Genomic DNA, 24,926 nt, shown 5'->3' on the forward strand with positions numbered 1-24,926 from the left:
TTTTTTTAAGGTTGATTTGGATAGAGTTAGTGTTTAATTAGAGATCTTTTAATTAGAGTTGTGTTTTAGTTAAAATTATTTTAGGTAGAATTGTGTTTTAATTAGAATTGTTTTAGGTAGAATTGTTTTTAAGTTAGAACTCTATTAGATAGAGTTATTATTTAATTAGAATTCTATTATGACTTTTAATGTTTTGACTTTAGTCTTAATTGATTGACTTTTAATATTTTGACTTCAGTCTTGCTTAATTGACTTTAATTTTGACTTTAGTCTCACTTGATTGACTTTAATACTTTGACTACAGTCTTGCTTGATTGACTTTAAATTTTGGAGAACCCCCTTCCATTATTTCTTTAATTCTTTGGACCCCCAAAGGGAGGGGTCCATAAAGAAATATCTCACGAACCCTCAACAATTTTACCCGAAAGTCCGATTGATCGATTTTTTAATTCAAAATTTTAAATTAATTTCATCAATGTTCACTTTAATTATTTAATATTTTATTTATTAATTTCGGAATTTTTTAATTATGAAAATTGTGAAATTACCGTTTTACCCCCGGAGAGGACTTTTCACGTTTTAAGTCAGTTTTTAATGTTCTAGGATGTTTTAGAATCGATTTTTCGTAAGGAATTCAATGGAAATATTATTTTGTGTTATTTATGAAATTTTTTGTGTGAAATGATTTTGAACTTTATGAGGGGCATTTTCGTAATTTTGTCAAATTCTGTTAAAATTGGTGAAATGATTTATTTGGTTCCGATTTGTTATTTTATGTGTTCGAGAGAGTTTTCATAAGGGTAACGTAGGCTCTAGGGTTGTTTTGAGGTTAGGGGTATTTTGATAATTTGGTAATTTTTTAGTGATTTTTATCGTGAAGTTTCTTTTTGGTCTGCAAGATGATGATTTCTATGTTTCTGGGGTCGTATTTTCCTAGCGTAGCGTGGTTTCTAAGGTTTTGTCAATTCGAGATACCTCATCCGGATTTCTGAAACACATCTGGTAACAAAATAAAGCAATGGAATACACATCCATCATTGGGAATCATTGCAATCGGAGTGACGAGTTGATTAATTAGGCGAGTGCAAAAATGGGGTGTCTACAGATGCCCCTCTTTGGCAGAGGGTTGAAGCAAACTAGATAGCAAATCTATTTTGGTAGATAGTGCGATATCTGAATGTCAAAGCTAGTGACAGTTCATTTTGCAGCCTGATTTAGCAATTCGTCGGGGTGTTCGGATCCTTGAGGGTAAAGCTCTCCCCAATTAAAAGATTGTCAGGTCCTTGAGCGAGAGCTCTCACTGACAGTGTCAGATCCTTGAATTTTAGAGAATTCTCCCTGACTAAAAAGTGCAAGTATGTGCACTGTGTGAAATTGAGTAAAATCTGAGTAAAACAAAACTCGAGAAAATTTGAATGATATTTGAGACAAATCTGAGCAAAAGTTGGGAGAAAGTTAAATGTCCTACTCTACCTACTCTAGGTGAAAGAGTAATAAATTTATATTTTTTTGAGAGTCTTATTCTACCTACTCAGAGTGAAAGAGTAATGCACTAAAATTTTTTTGGGAAGTTCTACTCTACCTATCTGGAGTGAAAGAGTAATGAACTATTTTTATTTTTTTTGGAAGTTCTACTCTACCTACTCGGAGTGAAAGAGTAATGAACTAAGCTTTTTAGAAGTCCTACTCTACCTGCCCAGGGTGAAAGAGTAATGAACTAATTTTTTAGGCGTCCTACTCTACCTGCCTAGGGTGAAAGAGTAATGAACTAATTTTTTTTTGGAAAGTTCTACTCTACTCTACCTACTCGGAGTGAAAGAGTAATGAACTAAATTTTTTTTGGGAAGTTCTACTCTACCTACCCGGAGTGAAAGAGTAATGAACTAAGCTTTTTAGAAGTCCTACTCTACCTGCCCAGGGTGAAAGAGTAATGAACTAATTTTTTTGGGAAGTTCTACTCTACCTACTCGGAGTGAAAGAGTAATGAACTAATTTTTTAGGAGTCCTACTTTACCTGCCCAGGGTGAAAGAGTAATGAACTAATTTTTTTTTGGAAAGTTCTACTCTACCTACTCGGAGTGAAAGAGTAATGAACCAAGCTTTTTGAGAGTCCTACTCTACCTGCCCAGGGTGAAAGAGTAATGAACTAATTATTTTGGGAAGTTCTACTCTATCTACTTGGAGTGAAAGAGTAATGAACTAATTGTTTTGGGAATCCTACTCTACCTGCCCAGGGTGAAAGAGTAATGAATTAATTTTTTTTTTGGAAGTTCTACTCTACCTACTCGGAGTGAAAGAGTAATGAACTAATTTTTTTTTGGAAGTTCTTCTCTACCTACTCAAAGTGAAAGAGTATGAACTAATTTTTTCTGGGAAGTTCTACTCTACCTACTCAGAGTGAAAGAGTAATGAACTAATTTTTTTCTTTTTTAGGAAGTTCTATTCTACCTGCCCAGGGTGCAAGAATAATGAACTAAGCTTTGAGGGAACAAACGGGGGATTAACCTCGCATTTGACTTTTTTTTTAATAAAAAGTTGGATTTTATGAAGGTCTGGTAAATATTTTAACTCTCTTTGAATCTGAGGAGTTTTCAAAATTGCTATCAAGAGGGTAACCTTTAATGCAAAGTTAACCTTATCCTTTGGGGTTGAAATTGACCAGGCATCAGAACAAAAATGCCCCTAGTTTGACAAGGAACATTGCACTAGGGATAATTGAATATAATTTGAAAATAAATGCCCCTAGTGTAAGGGGGGAAACTGTACTCTTTAGAAAAAAGGAAGTGCCCTTGTTATGAAAGTTTGAAATCCTTGATTACTGCAAGCGCAATAAAGGTTTAACTTTTAATTTTGACTTTTTATATTGAAGATTTTGAGTCAGGCTCAAAGACATTGGAACAAAATATTTCTTTCTGAAATTCATCATAGAATTTGTTCTTTCTCCCCGTCGGTTCGCTTAGGGACATGAAATTCTTCAGATCAATCATAGACGAGATACTTGTATCCATTGAGTCTATATTTGGTTCAAACTGGGTATTGAAACTTGATCATTCGGACTTCTGATATTTCGGCTCGGGTTACCTTTTCAGCTTCTCAACTCAACGGAGATTTTCTTTTATTTTTTGATAGCTCTAAGTTTTGTCTAGATTGCCTATCCAGGTTTTCAATCTAGCGAGCATGCTCTAGCTTTTGCCTAGATCGCCTTTTTAGGTTTTCGATCTAGCGAGCTTACAATTTTTTTTTCCTTACTTTGATTGTTGCCAAGGTCATCCTTTCAGATCTTCAACCTTGCGAGCTTACCTTAATTTTTGCCTAAGCCGCCCTTTTTGGATTTTCAACTTAGCAGATTTTTTTCTTCTTTTTCCCTTCTGAACTTCTGGAGTTGCTGTCTGATCATGCTTTGCTATCTTCCTTGACTTCTCGCACGGTACTTAGGAGGACTTTCATGGGTAAGCTTAGGACTAAGTATAAAAAGAAAGGGATTTTGAGGCTCAAAAACCCAAATGCCCCTTGTGTGACATTTCCTTTTAAATTATTTTCTTTTGAATTTTTTTTTATAGATTTTTTCTTTGTCGGGGAATCTATTTTTATTTTTTTGATGTGGTCGGGCCTGAAGTAACTTCTCAGGTTGTCTACGTACCCCAGAATTTTGGGATCAGACCAAAACGTAGTTCGAATATTTTTCCCTCCCTTAGGTTAGGTGATCGGGCTAAGAAAGAAGAAGGCATAATTTTTTTCTTTTTGAAAAGGCTGCGAAAGGGTTGAGAAAGGATATATTGAACTGGATAATAAGAGAATTGATTCGACCAAAGATGGCCTCCTTAAATGTAGTACCGTTTGATTTGGTCAAGGTTGGTTGATTCTGGTAATTCGATGATCTTGAAGTCTAACAGTTTTTCCAGATAATATTTCCTTGATGATTGAATCTCTCCAATTGAGTTCAAACTTTCTATGATCGAGAAGAATACTCAAAATTTTTTTTGGGTAGTCTGATGCTTAGATCTTTGACTTATAAGTGATGAACTTTGACTTTCTTGCGGGTGACTTTTCTCTGATAAGTTTGCACGTGGTACAAAATTCTAAGTTGTCCTTCTTCAATCAAGTTTAATTCTTCATACCGTTGGCGAACCCAATCTATTTCTAACAATTGACTTTCTTTGAAGACCTTGAGATATGGGATTTCCATTTCTACTGGTAAGATTGCTTTCATATCATACACTAGAAAATAGGGGGTGACTCTAGTGGAAGACTGTATTGAAGTAGATATGCCCCTAGTGTGAATGGTAACTTCTCTGACCAATCCTGGTGTGATTGACATATTTTCCTGATGATTATTTTGAGACTCATATTAGCTGCTTGCTTCAACTATTCCATTAATTTGAGGATGGTAGATGATGATCTGTGATGCCGGATCTTGAACTTTGTACACAGAATAATGACCTAAGCTTTGAAGTACGAGCCATTATCAGGGATCAGTTCAAATGGTACCCCCATATCGACTGATAATATGTGATTTGCAACTCAAGATGTAATGAGGATAGCATTGAAACATTTTATAACATCTCTATCGATATATTCATCTCATCAAGCGAGTATCTATTCCGTGTTGAACAACACTCAAGCTTGCACCTAACACATCCTCATCAGATCATACGAACAAGTCTTTTGAAATTTCTGAGTAAATTCATTATCCCCTCGTGTTCCTTTAGGGATAGGAGGGTTTCTATTTGAATCTCTTTAGGAAATATTTTCTGTTCCGAGGTCAATAACCTTTGTTTTCTTGATTAAACGTTGAGCCTGACTCTTATCTTTTTTCTCAAGAAAGAAATCTATCCTTGAAGCCAGATTAGTAGTTAATTCGTTAATGCGCTCGAGATATTCAAATATTTCCTTTAGCCAATCAAATTCAAAAGGGGCGACAGACACCTCTATGACTCGACAAACTAACTCGACTCGACAGAAAAAGAGTAGAATCGATCTAAAGAAAATATGACATTGAAAAATTAGACTCGAACTAACTCAAATAACTCATGAAAACTCAATACAACTACCCACAACGGGCTTGATTAGGACTGAGGACTGAGACATTGCTTATAACCGACAAGACTAAAGTACTATGATCTTCAAGGAATAACTGGGCGATGTTGAGAAATTCTAAAGGATTGATTTGGCGTTGACGTTCGTTCCAACTGACTGGACTAGTAACCCTAGCTAGACGGTGGACGATTGAGCTTAGGTACAATGATAACCCTTAAACCTCTTTGAAGGTGAATTTAACCAATTTCAGTGTCACCCCCTCGATAACATTTTAAATGAACCTGGAGATTTTATTGAATTTTGTACACCAATCCATTAAACAATTCATCCATTCAATGATTATTCAGAAGGAAAATAATTTTATTGCACTCTTGAAAATAATGTTTTTATTAAATAACAATTTTCACAATTCTGATTATTTTTTGCAATCATTTTCTTTTTAGAAAAATATATTTTGATAATTTTACAAGGTCCATGCAAAAAATAGATTTTTGGTAAAAAACATATTTCAAAAAATTTTCATGCAAAAATAGATCTTTTGTAAATCATTTTTCTTTCATTTTCTTTTCTTTCGAAAAATATTTTCTTCTGAAAAATAGTTTGTTATTTGGAAAGCATTTTCTCTTGAAAAATCTTGTTCTTCTGGAAAATACTTTTTCTTAGAAAACATTATTTTCTAGAGAATAACACTTTTTCTGGAAAACACTTATTTTGGAAAACACTTTTTCTAGAAAACACTTTCCTTTCGTAAACCATTTTTCTTCTTTGAAAATTTGATTTTTATTTCAATTTAAATGGCCCAACCCACCATGATTATTGGATCGGGATGGACTAGGTCATTATTGTAAAAGAATGGATTCTTTATTGGGTCGGTGCACCCATTTTAATTTTCAAAACAAAATTTTGATTCTTGAGGACAATCATACACTTTGATCTCATCATTCACATCATTCACATATATTCATCAATCCAAAGGTTCCATTCAATAAACAACCCGGGAACACCCACGATAAGTTCGAGTTGTACCTACAGGGAAGGTTTCTAGACTCTAAGCTTACTACGTGCAATGCATTTTTATCTGGCCACCCTTACCCAAGCACACCTATATACCTTTCGATACGTGGCAACTTGGTTTGATATACCGTATAGGTGATAATCTAAAACCTCAATTCACTTCTCTGAAGCCAAAAATAGCCAGTTTGATCTCCAGTTGAGAGGTGGCACACAATGCTGAGCAAGGGCCCACTTAAATACCTCTCGTCTAGAATAGACGTAGTCTATCCCCCTCGTACAGTAGGGTACAGCGGGGCAAGATCTTGCTTAGGCACCGATTTTGACCAAGAAGTGCAATTGATATACTTAGATTATCTTTTATACCTACGGGTACGAGTCAAGAGTTGTAGCTTTCATAAATGGTTTGGCATCCCACGAGGGGACCGACCACGTATTAGTACTACGTTGGCAACCGGGACATGTGACTGTGTGGTTCACAATAGGTAAAAGGCTCAGGTCGCTCCAGCCTGGGTGCATCAATACATCTCTCAGAATCACCTGATTAGACCGTATTGATGCCCCAGTTTGATATACCCTAAGGTACGTGACTGGAGTTGTGGTTTTCATGAATGACGTCGCATCTCCGAAGAGATCAGGCCACGCACTAGTGCTACGTTGGCTATATAGGACGTGTAAGTGTGCAAAACAGTAAACGTGCATGTGGTGTGTGCAAAACAGGGTGGGGTGTGCCCGGGGCCTTTTTCAAACACATGGGCCCATGGGCCAGATTATATCATCACATATGGATATCAAATGAATATTGATCAAGAAAATAATATAAAACTCATCACATCGAAATTAAGATGAAAGCAAACACATCACAAATATATCTGTAGAGATCATGGCACATTATATGGGCATATAACACAAATAATAATTAATCTGATCCAACATTAAAAAGACCCACAAATTTGTTGTCTATGGTCTAATCAAGGGTTACTTTTGGGTGATCCAAAATAAATCGAGATTCCAATAGATGTTACATTGATTATAGAATGACAATGGTTGAGATGAGCTCACTCTCAGGAACATTAATTGTGCTAACATTAGATAAATTCGGATTTTCTATGAATTTGGAAAATACAATCCGAACTTACATCGATGATATCTAAGGCTCCCGATAATGAAATCGAGTGAAATCAAGTTCTAAATTAATCTACTCGATGAGATCTACATTTTATTAACAGGTGCCTAGACTTAATTCTCACCAGAATGTTCTGTAAAAACATTTTAACGTTACTGTCTCAACCTTCATTCAGAAACAATTCCAAATTTACAGATTGAACTTGTATCGATGATATCTAAGGCTTCTGATAATGAAATTGAGTGAACTCAGATTCTAAATTAATCTACTCGATGAGATCTACGTTTTACTAAGAGGTTTCCAGACTTAATTCTCACTAGAATATTCTATGAAAACGTTTTAACATTGCTGTCCCAACCTTCATTCAGCAACAATTCCAGATTTACAGATTGAACTTCCATCGAATATATCTAAGGCCTTCGATAATGAAATTAAGTGAAATCAGGTTCTAAATTAATCTAATCGATGAGATCTACATTTTATTAAGAGGTTCCCAGACTTAATTATCACTAGAATATTCTGTAAAAAAGTTTTAACATTGCTATCCAACTTTCATTCAACAACAATTCCAGATTTACAAATTGAACTTGCATCGATGATATCTAAGGCTTCCGATAACGAAATTGAGTGAACTCAAGTTCTAAATTAATCTACTCGATGAGATCTATGTTTTATTAATAGGTTCCCAGACTTAATTCTCAATAGAATGTTTTGTAAAAATGTTTGAACATTACTGTCCCAACCTTCATCATTCCATCATTTTCATATCAATTTGAATCTTTCATATTTATTGGGGTCATAAAAAAGTGATCCTTAATTGGAAAAAAAAAACAATACCCAAAATCATCTACAATCAAGACAAAAAAAAAAATAAACAGAAAAAATAAATAAAATAAATCCAACTAAATAATAAAAAAAAACTACGTCATCTTGGCAATGCTCCCATACTTGGGGTTTTTCAAGTTTGATCCTTAATAGTCCCCAGTGGAGTCGTCACTGAAAGCGCCCTCGATCCGTGGGGTGCGCGGATCTGCTTTTGACTCTTGAGGTTTGGGAGTCGCCACCTAGTTATTGTGGTCTAGGAACCAAACTGACTCTAACATGGATAAAAAGAACTAATCTACCACAAAAAATCTAAATTCGGGGATCATGTTACGGGGTTGGAAGGTGTCAGGCACCAACCCCGCCCGGCCAAAGCCGGTCTCTACTAACTTCCCAAATATATCACATTGCTAAAAACCTAGATAAAAATAAAAAAAATTACATACCTTTCCGATAGCAAGGATTTTGTTCCCTCAGATCTGACAAAAATAGCTCCTTGTACTGTACTCCTTGCTTCGTTCTGTCTCCGGATTTGACTTCGGATCTCCTAGATCAAGGTATCTCCTTATTTTTGGATCTGAACTCTTCAAGTTTGTTGCGGATTTGAGGGTGTTTTTGGAGGATTTTAGGTGTTTTCTAGACTAAAATTGAAGGAGGGATGTTAGGTAAGGAGTTGGGGCTCCAAAACTAGGGTTTATGGGGGGCTAGGGGAGCTTCTAGACCTACTTCTCTTAGGGTTATGATTTGATACGAAAATAGGGTGTGAGCGCCTCTATTTATAGAATTTTTTTAAGGTTGATTTGGATAGAGTTAGTGTTTAATTAGAGATCTTTTAATTAGAGTTGTGTTTTAGTTAAAATTGTTTTAGGTAGAATTGTGTTTTAATTAGAATTGTTTTAGGTAGAATTGTTTAAGTTAGAACTCTATTAGATAGAGTTATTATTTAATTAGAATTCTATTATGACTTTTGGTCTTATTTGATTGACTTTTAATGTTTTGACTTTAGTCTTAATTGATTGACTTTTAATATTTTGACTTCAGTCTTGCTTAATTGACTTTAATTTTGACTTTAGTCTCACTTGATTGACTTTAATACTTTGACTACAGTCTTGCTTGATTGACTTTAATTTTGGAGAACCCCCTTCCATTATTTCTTTAATTCTTTGGACCCCCAAGGGAGGGGTCCATAAAGAAATATCTCACGAACCCTCAACAATTTTACCCGAAAGCCCGATTGATCGATTTTTTAATTCAAAATTTTAAATTAATTTCATCAATGTTTCACTTTAATTATTTAATATTTTATTTATTAATTTCGGAATTTTTTAATTATGAAAATTGTGAAATTACCGTTTTACCCCCGGAGAGGACTTTTCACGTTTTAAGTCGGTTTTTAATGTTCTAGGATGTTTTAGAATCGATTTTTCGTAAGGAATTCAATGAAAATATTATTTTGTGTTATTTATTAAATTTTTTGTGTGAATGATTGTGAACTTATGAGCGGCATTTTCGTAATTTTGTCAAATTCTGTTAAAATTGGTGAAATGATTTATTTGGTTCCGATTTGTTATTTTATGTGTTCGAGAGAGTTTTCCTAAACGTAACGTAGGCTCTAGGGTTGTTTTGAGGTTAGGGGTATTTTGGTAATTTGGTAATTTTTTAGTGATTTTTATCGTGAAGTTTCTTTTTGATCTGTAAGATGATGATTTCTATGTTCTGGGGTCGTATTTTCCTAGCGTAGCGTGGTTTCTAAGGTTTTGTCAATTCGAAATACCTCATCCGGATTTCTGAAACACATCTGGTAACAAAATAAAGCAATGGAATACATATCCATCATTGGGAATCATTGCAATCGGATTGACGAGTTGATTAATCAGGCGAGTGCAAAAATGGGGTGTCTACATCACCAATTTCGACTAAACCGCCTCCAATATATTTAAGGGCGGTTTAGTCAAATCGCCCACTATAGTGGAATCGCTGATTCCTTTTAGTGGCCAACTAGGGCGATTTTAAAAACCGTCTCTAAATAATGATTTAAGGGCATTTTTTATATTTTAGAGGCTATTTGAAAACCGCCTCTAATAATAATAATTTAATGGCGGTTTAAAAACCGTCTCTAAAGAATATGATTTAAGGGCAGTTCTTATATTTTAGAGGCTATTTGAAAATCGCCTCTAATAATAATAATTTAAGGGCAGTTTTAAAATCGCCTCTAAATATTGTTATTTAAGGGCGGTTTTTATATTTTAGAGGCAGTTTGAAACCGTCTCTAATAACAAATTAGTTAAAAAAAAAAAAGCAACATTAGAGGCAGTTCAAAACCGCCTCTAATGTTGTAAAAAAAAATGAATAAAATATTCATTCCAAAATAAAACCTACAATTATATAAAGAAAAAAAGTTTTTATTGGCACTACAAATTTCACTTATCACTTGTTTGTAAAAAGATACCACAATCTGTAAATGAATGTTTTATCAAACATAAACTACAATCTACCAAACATGCATCTATGAAATCCAAAAACAAATTACGCATTCACGAATATTTTCACTATAAAAAAAGAGACAACTCTATGAATTATAAACAAATATGATATGTTTCTTGGATTTAGTGTGCACTTGAAGCCAATCATCTCTCATACTCCAACCCATCTCCATGCTCACTGTGGCAAAATAAAATGGTAAAGCCATAAATCATGTGCAACCAAAATAGACCTTAGAATCTGTCGTTTGTAATGATCTCATGAATAGCGTCACTGACAGCTTGATCCTTAGATCAAACAGGCAGCTTCATTGCTACCTGCTTGGGTCCATCTATCCTGAATGATAACCAAATGAGAACCTTAACGTTGCCTATGAACATACCGGACAAAAGGCATGAATGACCTAAAATTACACGGGACAACTTCAATGCACTGTATGGTACAAAAACAAGTCAATAATTCAGAATAGAGATCAATGTGCCAAAGATTTCTCAAAGAATAGGAGATGTCACTAGGAGAAGAATTTCCATAGCTCCATGATTACCTCTTGTAGCAACAACATGTATTAGATTTAGGCCATCCTGTGGTGGAAAAACATGAACAAAATGAACAAGATTAATCAGAGATATTCCTACAGTTCATAATGTTATAAAAACACAACCCACTCCTTTTGGTATTTCTTAACAGATACATAGATTGAAAGAAATGAAAAGGCTCAAAGTTCAGAGTTTAAAAATAGATATAACACCAAAAGTATATCAATTGCTGATTCATAAACTCCCCCTGTAGTATAACCAATACATATCAGCCAAACTCTATGATATAACCAAAGAATATGACTTAAATCACAACAATAATCTGTTAAATTAGATTTTAGCATAAAGCATTGTTAACATGAGAAGGGAACATTGTCAAGTACTTTAGCAACAATGACAACCCCATCCTACATGCATATGGTCAGAGAAAATATTTTGCACTTTTTACAGAAGATTTAAATTTCTTTTAGTTTCTACTAGTTATTTTGCTGACCCTATATATAATTCACAACGAGGTCGTCACTTCCACTGATATTTCCAATAGGGCCACAACAATCCATTGATTTATTAGACCACACCTGTGTAAATTAAACTTCCATACGAATGATGGAAATATAGAGGAAGTATTTGGTACATTTTTATTCCCAAATTAGAATAACATCCCAAAAGAAACAAATTATTGGCCATCCACGGTAGCGATTGCATATAAATGTATCAAGGCTAATTTACCACTTGCAAGTCATGCCTGTTTTGTGGCAATTACTAGTAATTATGCATAAGTTTTCTAATTTTAGCTCCTACATAACAAACAATTATCAACATTCAAAACATTCTTGAGTTTTTGCACAAAGGTACCACTTTGATTTTACGACTGTTACTCATGCAGAGGAGAATGACAATGTAAACAGAGAAATATAGCCATAATGCTCTAACATTACATTAATAAACAAAAAACATAAATATATCTGGCAGTATCTGATTAAAATGAAACTGGGTCAGACAATAAGTCTTCTCATCTAAAACTAAAAAGCCCATATTTGCAAACCAGACTCCGATCATCTATACAAGATAGATACAAGTTAAAAAAATAAGAAATAACATAAATACACAAAGAAGTGAAAGTCCAGATAGCCTCACCTCGTCACTAATGTTGGGATCAGCTCCAGCTTTTAGCAAGCAATTGATAATATCAGGGCTCCCATTGTCAGCGGCAATGTGCAAAGGAGTTGCCCCACCTACACTAATGTTTGCACTATCCCCTGTCTATATAGAAGAAAATAAAAAAAACTAAGTACTACAATTACATATAAACTGATGGTCAAGAAATAATACTAGAAAAAAAAATTATTCTTCACCCTCTAATTACTAACCACTATGCCACTTGCTTGAAAAACATCTGGAGTTACAAATGCAAGGGTCAGTGGTGCGTGTCACTTGACCCTTGCATTTGTAACGAAGCTGCTACTACAGATGATAGCAGTGGAGTAATATTATCATCAGTTTCAGCATTAGGCTGCAAATTGATAATACAAAGCATAATAAGACTCCCACATTGAATATATCAAACTGAAAAATAAAAGTTTCATGAATCTTAATACAAATAAAGCCATAAAATTTAACAGCTAACGACATCTAAGTTGGGGTGCCAATAACAACTCTCCAGTTATATATATACCCCAAAATTCAGATACCAAAATTGTTCTTCTATGACCCCCAATTAGAGATCAAGTGTCTATTACATTCCTTGCAATCAATCAACACAACATTCAAGACTTCTGTCACAAAAAATACAAAGTAAATTTAACAGAAAGGAAGTTGGACAACATGAGAACCACAAGTAAACAATGAGAAACAACAAGCAAACAGCTGCAATACACCATTACTAGAATACCTATCAACATAACATGATAGGCATGCTTAAAGTAAATATACCATATTTTGAAAGATGAATAAACCACCTTCACCTAGCCTTATACATGTATTCACCTTGCTCTTTCATAAGAGAAGTAGTTGATGAGTTATCTGTATCTATATTCATGGATGAATCAGGTACGTCCACCTATGCTTTTTGTTTAGAAAGAACCAGTCCCTGGAAAGAATTTGTTGTAAGTACTCCGGATGCACCAAAATAAGTTCATATATTTTAAGAACTATTTTGAGAAAACTAACTACGTAAAAGGTAAGCTTAAGGTTTCCCCAAGGTAGATCATAAAGGTCTATCCAAAACATCCAAATGCAAGATGGACCATCACTTAAGGAGATCTCCCTACACTAGATATCCACCCAACCATATGATCCAAATCATCCAATCTACAAAGAAAAAAGTTTGAATAGTTAAAAGAAACACTAAAAACTTTCCATGAATATACTTCAGATTTTACACTCATTCTCTTAGGCGTAATAGTGATGTTGCCATCTTAATTTCATCATGGGCACATAGAATTTGTGCATGCAATCTAGAAATATGAAATAAATAACTATGATTAAACAATAAAAATGGATGATCAAATTCAAGAAGGTAAGTACAAAGAAATTATGCAAAGTAACATAGTCTCAATATTTGACATAATACAGTTATATATATATATACTAATTAGCAGATAAGATTATGATAATAAAAGCAATAGTGCATAACACCCCACAATACAGAAAGAGCATAGGGAAATGTATACCTCAAAAAGAAGTAGTTGTTTTGCAGCTGCTAGCATACCCTCTTTCCCTAGCAGTGCTTTGGCATAACTCTTCATAACCCCAAGGATTATCTCCAATTCTGAAAGAGATCTTGAAACTGTCAATATTAGTGGGTTTTAAATGGGTGAAATATCTAGTCGGTATAAAAAATACCCCTGAATCAAGATCAGAAGCTTCCCAATCCCCTCTCTTCAACTTGAATCCAACCCAACCTTTTGTAATCCTCTCTCTGCCTAATTTAACATATAGTTTGACAGAGTTAGAAACTTATGATTGTTATTCTAAGTGTATACAAGCGATAAATGCAGTCATAGCATTACCTGAAACCCTGCAAACCCCTTCTTCTCCAAAATCTTTTTGCATGCAACCTTTTCATCATTTCTTTCCAGAAATACGAGAAACTCAAGAAAAAGAAAAACAAGAACATTCACATCTAACGAAGTTCATTTAGGCATTTAGCAAACACAAGAACAACAAATGTTAGCTGACTTAAGAGAATTTCAGATTAAAGTAAATATCAATTTTTTATAGGAAAGTGAATAATCCAATGAATAAGGATCTGTTTTATACAAAAAATTATTTAGTAATGAAACTTGACAACAATTTAAATTGTTTACTTCAGATTGGTAGGGAGCCACTGAGTCTATTTGCATACAAAGATAAGGCCTTTAGAGAAGTCAAAGTCCCAATAGATGAAGGAATACTCCCTTTGAAGTGGTTAAGACTTAAATCCAACACCTCCAATTTCATCAAAGAAGTGAACTCTAGAAAAGTAAAGATTACAATCAGGAACTTATTTGAAAGATGTCAAAAATAAATTTTCAACTCTTAAATTACTTCGAGAACTAGAAAAATTCTGGCACTAAGCAGCAAAACAACCATAAATAAGTTAAATTCGAAAACCTTAAAACAAAAAAATACTGAAATAACTCAACATAGATGGAAAATAGTACTAGAAAACCACATAGAATGATATTCCATGAAAGAAAAATGAATACTATCCCCAAAAAATGGAATTTAGATGTCCCAAGTAAAAAAAACTTTCATTTCACTGTTATAATTTATTCCCTAATGTTTCAGATCAAAATGAAGAATGGCGTCAGAGTAGTAATAACATGTTCGGTGGCAGATTCCACCCAGATAAGTTAATGGAATCATTTTCTTTCATAAAACAGAAATGAAACGAAAATGCATATTAGATCTTCTCTTATGACTTTCCCTAGCGAGTGACACTTAAAAAAAAAACACTTAAAGTAATTCCAGTACTTCTATATAGATGTGGGGGTGAAGCAACTAACAAAGGGTGAGATGAAGTCTATGTAAATGAACATAGTGTTTGCAAGCTGGAAAAATGATTGTGACGATTATAAAATCCAAATAACTTCTTAATGGAATTAATAATTCAGAAGCACTTAATATGGGTGTCACATTTATAAATATGAATGAATTGCAAAAAATTTAATCATCATCAGCATAGTCATTTTATTTAATTCGAAATCGTGTCAGGTACATGATCCTTAGCTATGAAGATTCTAATGTTTGGTGTCAAGAGAACTTCTTCCACTCTTTGACTTTCCTTTGGTACAATTGTCCTTGCTCTTGCCCCATGATACACAATAAAGGGCAATGATTATGAAGAGTACACCAATCAAGCTGCGAGAAGCAAAGCAAACAGAACACGATTATATATTCTACATCAACATTGATCAGTTGAGCATGAAAATCCACATTATTCTTTGATAGATACTAGACCAAGTTGCAGATTTATGAAGATTTTTATCAGAGAATCCACTTTTTTGGTCATGAAATCGTTAGAAAGACCAACTTTTCAGATGAGGAATACCCAAGCCACGGCAAGGCACGAAGGAACATACTCCCATAGCAGTGCCATTTCTAGACTCACTATGCAATGAGCATCACATTGATCTAATTGGGATCCTAACCATCCAATTTGTTGAGATTTCTCAGGTAGAAGCCCAAGAATGCAAACATGGGTAGTTAGGATCAACTTGTAGTTTTATTCAACTGATTGAAGGTATTATTTACGATATGATAATATACCTTTTGATATTAGTAGGTAAAGTTATTTCAGTTCGGCGTGTGGATTTTTCAGGTATGTTTATAAATGATAACTACAGATGTACTCATTTAATAACTAACCCAACACACGAGCATTTTTTGGTTTTGTTTTAAGTTTTTACACAATGACTTGTACACTCCATAGAAACAAGTGTTCAATCTAATATACCTACCTATACACATTCCAATACCCAAGAGGTTGGAGATGAAGTAGAAGGCTTCATAAAAATACTAGCCTCTTATGGGATCAATCCTCAATGCAATTCTGTTTTCCATAATGCTGATTCTCTCCTCCTGTCTATAAAGAAGTTGCTTTTAGGTGATAGGCTTAGCCTTCTCTATATAAGAGTTGTAATCTAAGGGTTTCTCCCTTTTGTATGTTCTTCTTCTACATGAAATTCTTGCATTTAGCACAAAAAAAGGATGGCACACTAGCAACCTATGGCTTTGACTTATACTTGTCAGACATTGAACTCTTTTAGTATAATAAAATTCAAAAAAAAAAAAAAAAAAAAAAAAAAATTAAAAGAGATTATGCACCATTAAAACAATTAATGGGATAGAATTCAAATTTGACCTACATTAAAATAATCAACCTATAGGATAAACTAACAAGGAAATCAATGGAGTCGAGGCAATCACTTGCATGCATGTTCATTATTCATTTGTGCTGATTATTTTTTTTATTAGTGACATTAATATAAAACACATCATGCAGTTAAAATTCCCATTTGCATGAAAGTAAGTCATCAAAATGTTTTTTTTTAGGTTGATGGGTCCACATGCAAGTCTGCAAAGAAGAGAGTTGTGATAACTCAATCAAGTCTGATCAAGGGTTGTAAATTCCTTGTTAAAAGAACAATCAATATCCCTCCCTAATCTTTTTTAGTAGGTGCCAACTAGCTTAGTTGGTAAAGTCTTTGGGTGATGATACTAGAGACTTGGGTTTAAATCCCACCAACACCGAGTTACCGTATCAATTAAAAACCGACTTACCAATCGAAGAAAAAAAAAAACAATAATAAATTAAATGATCTTTTTTAGTTCTATTTTTATGGGAAAAATGTTTGGTGTTTCAATTTGGTAAGCCTTATTATCAATATTAGATAACAAATTCAAGATATAAACATCCAAAGAAATAAAATAAATTAGTAGAACATCTAAATACTGCCAATTTGGAACACTATTCAGACACAACAATCACATGAATCTCTAGGCCTATTCTAAAATCAGCTTTATAGGTGATTTCTAACTATCAGTTCAAATGGTAAGATTTCTTTGAATAAAATAAAAGTGATAGATGGATCACTCAACTAAAACACATTAAAAAGGAGCTCACGGTTACACGTTTTTTTCACTCAGATCTATCATTTCTACACTTCTATTGAAGATCTAAAAGAATCCCAGAATGCTAATTGAAGTGAGGTGGAACTATTGAGCTCTTTAAACTATAAAAAATCATTTCTTGAGATATTCACTTTAGATTAAAGAAAAACAGAGCTAAGTATATTTCAGAGGGTAATGGAGGAGATCTAAGAAAATTATGGTGAAAAAACTAGAAAACATACCATTTCAAATCACTCAAGAGATCAAGATTATTAAAAACACATTAAATGTAAATATCACAAACTTGAAAAACCCTATACCTAAAAGTTTTGAGGGAATCAAGGGAGGAACTTAAAAGAAAGACAGTTAGATCAGATGTATACCAATGATAATCATATTTTTTGCATCACAATGTCTTATTCAAGGAAAGGAACCCAGATTAAAATGCAAGACAAGAAAGTGAAAAAGAAAAAAACCATTTTACCAGCAAATCCTAACCTGATTGAGGATAAAATTCAACCTCTAATCTATAATCTTCTTGCTTCCAAAGACCCCAATCTGCTGGGGATTAAATCGAACTCAGTTGGTTGTTCGATTTCTTATTGACTTTTGAAAAGAAAATCTTCTGATTGCACACGATTCTTCGAGCAAGAAGAGGTCAAGATCAAGATGGAGATGGAGAGACAGAGTCTATAGCTTGAAGACTTAGATACTCGTAATCTCAGATGAAGAGAGGGAAATAATGAGAGGGAAACTTTGGCGCTAGAATTTTATATAACAAACAAATTGCCGGCCTTTTGAGAGTGTAGACACCCCATTTTTGCATCCGCCTGATTAATCAACTCGTCAACCTGATCGCAACGATTCCCAATGATGGATGTTTATTCCAATGTTTTATTTTGTTACCAGATATGTTTCAGAAATCCGGATGAGGTATCTCGAGCTGAAAAAACTGTAGAAACCACGCTACGCTAGGAAAATATGACTCTAGAAACATAGAAATCATCATCTTGCAAACAAAAAGAAGCTTTACGATAAAAATCACTAAAAAACGACCAAATTACTAAAATACCTCTAACCTCAAATATCCCTAGAGTCCACATTACGCTTAGGAAAATCTTTTCAAATACATAAAACAACAAATCGAAATCAAATAAATCATTTCGCCAATTTTCACAAAATTTGACAAAATTAGGAAAATGCCCCTCATAAAGTTCACGATCATTTCACACAAAATTTTTTATAAATGACACAAATCAATATTCCCATTGAATTCCTTACGAAAAATCGATTCGAAAAAATCCTGGAACATAAAAAACTGACTTGAAACACAAAAAGTCCTCCTCGAGGGCAAAATAGTAATTTTATAATTTTTATAATTAAAAATTTTGAAATTAATAAATAAATTATTAAATAATTAAAATGAAACATTAATAAAATTAATTTAAAAATTTAAACAAAAAAATCGATCAATCAGGCTCTCAGGCAAAATTGTTGAGGGTTGCCAAGATATTTATTCAAGGACCACTCCATTTGGGGGTCCAAAGATTAAAGATATAATAGAGGGGGGTTCTCCAAAAAATTAAAGTCAATCAAGTAAGACTAAAGTCAAGGTATTAAATTCAATCAAGTAAGCCTAAAGTCTAAATTAAAGTCAATTAAGTAAGACTAAAGTCAAGACATTAAAGTTAATCAATTAAGACTAAAGTCAAAATTTTAAAGTCAATCAAATAAGATCAAAAGTCAAAACCCTAATAGAGTTCTAATTAAATCATAACTCTATTTAATAGAATTCTAACTAAAATATAACTCTATCTAAAATAATTCTAATTAAAATACACTCTACCTAAAATAATTGTAACTAAAATACAACTCTAACTAAAAGAATTCTAATTACACACTAATTCTATCTAAACCAACCCTTAAAAAAATCTATAAATAGGGGTCCTCGCACCCTATTTTCGTATCAAATCATAAATCCTAAGAGAAGTAGGTCAAAAAACCTCCCTAGCCTCCCACAAATCCTAATTTTGAAGCCTCAACTCCTTACCTAACACCCATACTTTGATTTTAGCTTGAAAAATACTTAGAAGCCCTTCAAAAACATCCCAAAATCCATAAAAAATTCGAAGAATCTAGATCCAAGAAAGAGATACCTTGTCTCGGAGATCAGAAATCAGATCCGGAGATAGTAGAGACCGGTACAATGAGCGATTTTATCAGATCTGAGGGAATAGAATCTTTGCGTATTGAAGGTAAAATTTCTTTTATTTTTTTATCTAGGTTTTTTGTTAGTAATGTAGTCTTATTTGGGATAAGTAGAGACCGACATTGGCCGGGCGGGGTTGGTGCCTAACACCTTCCAACCCCGTAATGTGATCTCTGGATTCAGTTTTTCTTCAGTAGATTAGTTTTTTTATCCGTTTAGAGTCAGTATCTGGTTCCTAGACCGTAATAACTAGGTGGCGACTCCTAAACCTCAAAGGTCAAAAGAGGATCCGCGCACCCCGCGGATCGGGGGCGCTTTCAGAGAGCCGTCATTAAATCGAGAAAAAAATACGAAAGCAATTACAAGCGTTTTACAAACCGCCGTTAATTTAATTATACATTTTTAATAAATTTTAAAAAATTGTCGATGAAATTATCGGCAGTTTTCAAATAGACGTAGTTGTTTCGGGGGCATTGCTGACGGTTTCACTATAAACACTGTTGTTGCACGATAATTACCAGCGATTTTAGAAATAGCCACTAAACTTCCACCTCAATTGCACACTATTTTTGTAGTGCAAGTTGAGTTCAATAATAAAAAAAATCTCTTCTATCCAAAAATATTCTCTCCAATATTCTCTTTAATTCTCAACAAAATGGTATCAGAGCAGCCAGGTTCATGAAGAAAAATGACAAGTGGAGGAATGGTCCCCTACTAAGTTCCAATGCTCACCAAGAGTAACTATGATAATTGGTGTATCAAGATGAAGGCACTACTAGGAGCTCAAGATGTGTGGGAGGTTGTCGAGAAAGGCCATAAGGAGCAAGACGATGTTGCTCTTTCCCAAATCTAACAGGAAGTCTTGAGAGATTCAAGAAAGAGAGACAAGAAAGCTCTCAACCTCATCTATCAAGCAATGAATGAAGATGCATTCAAGAAGATCTCAAATGCAATACGTCCAAAGAAGCGTGGGAGAAACTTCAAACTTGTAACAAAGGAGTCGAGCAAGTTAAAAAGATTCGTCTTCAAACTCTTAGAGGTGAGTTTGAACTTTTATTCATGGAGGAATCTGAATCCATTTCTGATTATTTTGCTAAAGTATTGGCTATTGTTAATCAATTAAGAAGAAATGGTGAAGATATTAGTGAAGTAAAAGTTATGGAGAAAATTCTTCGTACTCTGAATCCAAATTTTGAGTTTATTGCTACGAACATTGAAGAAAATAAAAATTTAGAAACTATGACCATTGAGCAACTCATGGGTTCTTTACAAGCCTATGAGAAAAAGAAAGAGAAAAAAGAAGCAAAAGGAAACTATGGAGCAACTACTACAACTCAACTTGAAGGAAGAAAATTTTGGAAATAATAGAAATCAAAGAGAAAAAGGATATGGCCAAGGACATGGACATGGATGAGGAAGAGAAGGAAGGGGCGACTTCAACAACAACTTCATCAATTCCAACAACTCTAACAACTTCAACAACGAAGAAAGAAGTTGAAATTCACAAGCAACAAGAGGGCACGAAAGAGGCAACTCATGGTCAAGGAACGACAAATCTCACATCAAATGCTATAATTGCAATGAGTTTGGTCACTATGCCTCCGAGTGTAGGTCACCAAACAAGGTCAATTTCGTCGAAGATAAAGGAGGAGAAGAAGGTACGTTGCTGCTACCTTACAAAGACAAAGATGAAGGCCAAGAAAATAGATGGTATCTTGACGCTGGCCCTAACAATCACATGTGTGGACAAAGAAGAATGTTTGTGGAGCTCAATGAAGCAATAAGAGGGAATGTCTCATTTGGAGATGAATCAAAAATACCCATCGAAGGCAAAGGTAAAATTCTCACACGCTTAAAAATGAAGGCCATCAATTCATTTCAAATGTATACTTTGTGCCCAACATGAAGAATAATATTTTGAGTTTGGGTCAATTTCTAGAGAAAGGGTATGATATTCACTCAAAAGAAAATAACCTTTTCTTAAGAGACAATAAAAGTAATTTGATTGCCAAGGTGCCCATGTCAAAGAATAGAATATTTCTTTTGAATATTCAATACGATGTTCCAATGTGTCTAAAGGCGTGCTATATAATGACTCATCATTGCTATGGCATCTACGCTTTGGACACCTCAATTTTGATGGGCTCAAATTTTTGGAGAAGAAGGAGATGGTGAGAGGTCAACCATGCATCAACCAACTCGATCAACTTTGTGAAGGATGTTTACTTGGGAAGCAATCCCAAAAAAGCTTTTTGAAGGAGTCATCATCAAGAGCTACAAAGCCGCTCGAGCTAATACACACTGATGTTTGTGGACCGATTAAACCAAACTATTTTTGTAAGAGCAAATACTTTCTCCTTTTCATTGATGATTTTTCAAGGAAAACATGGGCTTATTTCCTAAAGGAGAAGTCGGAAGTGTTTGAGAATTTCAAAAAGTTCAAAGCCCTTTGTTGGAAAAGAAAACGATTTTGCTATTAAGGTCATGAGATCTGATTGAGGAGGGGAATTCACATCAAATGAATTCCAAAAGTACTGCGACGAGCATGGAATTCATCGTCCCTTAACAGTGCCAAGATCCCCCAAACAAAATGGAGTGGCGGAGAGGAATAATCGAACCATACTCAACATGGCTCGCAGCATGCTCAAGAGCAAAAGAATGCCTAATGAGTTTTGGGCCGAAGCGGTGGCTTGTACAATCTACTTGGCAAATCACTCTCCAATAAGAAGTATGTTTGAAAAGACACCACAAGAAGCATGGAGTGGAAGAAAGCCCGGAATCGCTCACCTCAAAGTCTTTGAAAGTGTTGCTTACGTTCTTGTGCTTGATGAATAGAGAATCAAGCTCGACGACAAGAGTAAGAAGTACATATTCATCGGCTATGACTCAAGATCCAAAGGCTACAAGTTGTACAACCTAATTACTGACAAAATTCTCATTAATCGTAATATAGAGTTCGATGAAGAAGATTCTTGGGATTGGAACACACAAGAAGACGAGTATGATTTTCTTCTTTACTTTGAAGAAGAAGAAGAAGAAGAAGAAGAAGAATTGGAGCAACCAAGGATGGAAGAGACAAGACAAGAACCTCGAGAGCCTACTACTTCATCGATCTCACCAATCGAAAACCTGCATGAAGATTCGTCATCAAGTGAAAGTTCGAATGAGAAGATAACACACTTAAGAAGCTTACAAGAATTTTATGAGGTAACCGAAAATCAAAATGACATCACTCTTTTGTGTCTCTTTGGTGATTGTGAATCTCTAAGCTATCAAGAAGCGGCAGAAATCAAGAAATGGAGAGACGCCATGGATAAAGAAATCAATTCAATTACAAAGAACAACACATGGGAGCTAGCAACACTTTCACATGGACACAAGGCAATCGGAGTAAAATGGGTATATAAGACGAAAAAGAATGCTTAAGGAGACATGAAGAGATACAAATCAAAATTGGTGTCTAAAGGCTATAGTCAAAGAGAAGGCATTAACTATGATGAGGTATTTTCTCCTGTTGCTCATCTTGAAATCGTTAGATTAATAATTTCTTTGGCAGCCCAAAATAGATGGAAGATCTATCAAATGGATGTAAAGTCCACTTTCTTAAATGATTTCCTTGAAGAAGAAGTCTACATCGAGCAACCATTGGGCTATAAAGTAAAAGGGCATGAAGATAAAGTTTTGAGGTTGAAGAAGGTTTTATATGGCCTAAAGCAAGCGCTGAGAGCTTGGAATACTCGAATTGACCAGTACTTTCAAGATAAGAATTTCATCAAGTGTTCATATGAGCATGCACTCTATATAAAAGTTAAAAATGGAGATATTTTGATTGTATGCTTGTATGTGGATGACTTAATCTTCACAGGTAGCAACCAGAGTATGTTTGAGGAATTCAAGAAAAAAATGGTGAAAGAGTTCGACTCATGTCTTACTACCTCGGCATTGAAGTAAAGCAAAAAGACAAAGGCGTCTTCATTACTCAAGAAGGCTATGCTAAAGAAGTACTTAAGAAGTTCAAGATGAATGACTCTAATCCAGTTAGCACGCTGATGGAATGTGGAATCAAGTTGTCAAAGCATGATGAAGAAGAAAAGGTAGACTCAACTATCTACAAAAGCCTTGTTGGAAGTTTCGCTACCTAACTTGTACTAGGCTAGATAATTTCTATGCTGTTGGAATCGTTAGTCGCTATTTGGAAGCTCCAATAACAATCCATTTCAAGATTGCAAAGAGAATACTTCGATACATCAAAGGTACAATCAACTATGGCTTGTTTTATTCATCTTCTAACAATTATGAGATAATTAGATATAGTGATAGCGATTGGAGTAGAGACTTGGATGATAGAAAGAGCACCACCAGAGTTGTATTCTTTATAGGAAACACTACTTTCACTTGGATGTCAAAGAAACAACCAATCGTCACACTATCAACTTGTGAAGCCGAATATGTTGATGCAACATCATGTGTTTGTCATGCTATCTGGCTAAGAAACTTGTTAAAAGAATTAAATTTACCACAAAAAAAGTCTATTGAGATTCGTGTTGACAGCAAACCAGTACTCGTACTAGTAAAGAAACCCGTCTTTCATGAAAAAAGTAAGCATATTGACACTCATTATCATTACTTATGAGAATGAATTGGAAGAAAGGAAGTAAGGGTGGAGTTCGTGAAGTCTCAAGACCAAGTAACAGACATCTTTACCTAGCCACTCAAGAGAGAAGCTTTTACCAAGTTTCAAAGCATTCTTGGAGTCACAAATCAAATTTAAGAGGGGGTGTTGAAATAATAAACTTGATTTTATTATAGGTTGTCTCTAGAATTTTCTTGTAGTTGCTAGAGTTTCTAGAATCTTCATTTATTTACTAGAGTCTCTTGAAATACTCTTGTATTTTCTTGAACACTCATTTATTAATTGGTATATAGGAGTTATCTAGAATAATCTAAGTCATTTAATGGTATATCTAGAATTGTCTATGGAGTTCTATAAATAGAGATGTTCTCCCACCATTTTATATCAACCAAAAAGATCAAGTTGAGTTCAATAATAAAAAAAACCTCTTCCATCCAAAAATATTCTCTCTAATATTTTCTTTAATTCTCAACAGGATTAACTATCCAAGGGCTACTTTCTCCTATACAAAGTGATAATCTACTTTCCATGAGTGACATAGTATCCATTCTAATCAGCATCGAAAAATCCATAAACTTCCATGGGATTGCTTGAGAGAAGGCGGATGCCATGATCAATAGTCCTGTGGACATATTGTATTATGTGTTTGAACAGTTGAAAATGAAAATTAGAAGGAGCTTGCATATGTTGGCAAACATAGTTAACACTATAGGAGATATCTGGCCAAGTAAATGTGAGGTATTGGAGACCCCCAATGATATTATGATAGAAATGTGGGTCGGCATAAGGTTCATTGTGCAAGGGATTTCGAAGTTTATCTACTATGGGAGTTGCAGTCCTTCATTTGTGCACGGTCAAAAAGTTCATAAGCATACTTCTTTTGATTAAGAAACAAGCTACCATCAAAATGTTGAACTTCCACGCCCAAAAAATAGTGAAGGTACCTTAAGTCCTTCATCATGAATTCAGTGCCAA

The 24,926-nt window shown here is 34.3% G+C and overlaps 1 long non-coding RNA gene across 1 annotated transcript; it reads right to left on the reverse strand.

Annotated features, from left to right (window-relative positions):
• Positions 1-10,452: 10,452 nt before the first annotated feature.
• LOC147396149 (uncharacterized) lies at positions 10,453-13,477 on the reverse strand. The gene is made up of 3 exons (XR_015180704.1): positions 13,183-13,477; positions 12,384-13,102; positions 10,453-12,276 (listed from the first exon to the last, which is right to left on the reverse strand). It is a non-coding gene; the product is annotated as an uncharacterized LOC147396149 (long non-coding RNA).
• Positions 13,478-24,926: the final 11,449 nt, after the last annotated feature.

The sequence above is a fragment of the Akebia trifoliata genome, chromosome 8, assembly GCF_017979445.1.
Source record: "Akebia trifoliata isolate Shusen 1 chromosome 8, ASM1797944v1, whole genome shotgun sequence".
NCBI classification, from domain to species: domain Eukaryota; kingdom Viridiplantae; phylum Streptophyta; class Magnoliopsida; order Ranunculales; family Lardizabalaceae; genus Akebia; species Akebia trifoliata.